Raw genomic sequence first — 2,260 nt, 5'->3', positions numbered from 1 at the left:
TTCTTAATGTTAACACAGCGAACTACTCACAAAAAGTACTTAAGTGACAAAAGCAACTTACAAAAATGTGCGCATATTAAAATTCTTGGCAAAAGCTTTTGACATAAATTAAAACTTTTATAAAACGTCACAAGGATACACGGTATGGTATATGGTATATGGCATAGGGCCCTTAAAAGTAAGGTAACACCTCCCGCTACTCAGCTGTATGCAACCTTGCGATCCTTTTTTTGTCTATTGCTTTTGTTGTCAGTGCATTTGCATTTCGGGTTACACCGAACCGTAAAGCAAGCCGTGGTACTTTGGTGGGTAACAATCCACCCATATGCATATGCGTTAGAGAGTGTCCTTATGTGCGCATCATCATTTGTTATTCCTTGTTAAGTAAAGTTTTTAACCGAAATTTTGTGCGAAAATTAAAAGATTTAATAGCGCTGAAGCGTAGCACAAAAGCAACTGTTTTGTGGCAATATACGTAATTCGTAAATTTGTAAAATGGCAACTAAGAACATAAAATTGATGCTGAATGAAGAAAATGGCAAGAATTTTATGTTAAAATTTTTTTCTTTTTTTTTTATTTTTTTAAATATTTTTGAGAATAGTTCAATTTACTACCGCTGCGCGTTTTAGGTACGTTTGACGTTTATTTCATGCATCGTACGAGTACGTAAACGATGCTGTCAAATATGTTTTAGTTAAGCTCTTTTATTGCTCAATATCATTTCGTATTCATTCTTTAGACGTTTTCAAAGAGACTGTTTTAAAAGTTTTTTAATTAATTTCCTAGCAAAATGTTGACATACGTACTCGCTCACACCCTGAATACTCGTCGTACCTTGAAATGTATTCGTACAAATCTTCGCATATAGAAACTTGATAGAAAAGTTTGTTCGATTGTTACGTTCGATGAATGCAGATAAACTTAACTGCCAACTGGCAACTGGCATATTGAAGCGGAGGAAAAATGAGGAGGCTCATGCATCGCCAATTTGTAGTGTTTGCCTATGTACCGTACCGTACGGTACAGAATTTTGCGTTAGTGGCGTCTTTGCGGATGCTAGACACAAAAGGACATCAAAAATTAATTTCACTTCACTAGAACTGACGGATTTGAAAGTGAAATAATTTATGAGTTGAGCTGACTTTGTATGCGTGCGAATGAAGCGCGTGGCAGCAAAAGGCGTTGCTGCATTCAATGGTGCGGCAAAAGTCATACCTTAAGTCATGTCACCAAATGAGGAGTGTAAAATAAGGATGAGCTTAGGCGTTAACGTGGCACGAAAAAAAATCACACAAACTTTTGCAATAATAAATAAATCAAAATGTCATAAGCGCGTGTATCAGTAACAATTTCCTTAAGATATCCCAAATCTGCTGCCATTCGCACAGAATCCAGCAACATTTGACATGAATTAAGGTAACTTAATATGTATTTAATATGCTACCAGATACAGACGATGAACAAATTCCCTTTCTTAAGTGTCTTAAGTGTCTTCAGTTGACATATACAGAAGTCAAATTTTCGCATGCACACGTTCTATGGCATAACAATAATGTACATTTGTCCCAAAAATTATAAACAAAAAACTTTTAGCAAAATAAGAAGAGAAAATTTTTAAGAATATTTATTGCAAAACAATTTTTATTAAATTTTATAAAGTATCTTTTTATCTGTAAAAATGTGTTTTTAAGCGTTTAATATGTGTTCAAAGCAGCACATTAATATATTAAAAATTCCTTCTCATCTGAATTCTATTAAAATTTTTAGGATAAACTTTCGCTTGTGAAGATGAAAACAACTTCACAACTTTAAATGGCATTTTATGTTCTTTAACCAAATTTCTTTGATGCCTCAATGTGGTCTGGAAAATCAAATCTGAAATTCGCAATTTTCTCTAAAAATGTTGAAAAAATTTAATAATAATTTTGCTTTTATCTATGAAAAATTGTGCTAAATGTCACATCAAAAATTCAATGGCACTTAAATTTTGTTTTAAATGATAAATTATTTCATTTCCTATAAAATAATAATAATTCATTATTGTGGGTGGTGCCAAAAGATTTTTGTTTAATTTTATCTAAGAATGTTTAAAATTAAACAAATAAATTAAAAAAAAAAAATATAATAAATCTAATCAACTGTTTTAATAAGCATTAGCATGAAATTTGATACAGATATTAAATTCGATGATCAGATAAATGATATAGGTATTACATTATAAAAATATTTATATTGAAAATTTATTATTTTGAAAAGCGC

This window comes from Teleopsis dalmanni, chromosome 1 (genome assembly GCF_002237135.1).
Source record: "Teleopsis dalmanni isolate 2A chromosome 1, ASM223713v2, whole genome shotgun sequence".
NCBI lineage: Eukaryota > Metazoa > Arthropoda > Insecta > Diptera > Diopsidae > Teleopsis > Teleopsis dalmanni.
Note: the sequence above shows the minus strand (reverse complement) of the source record.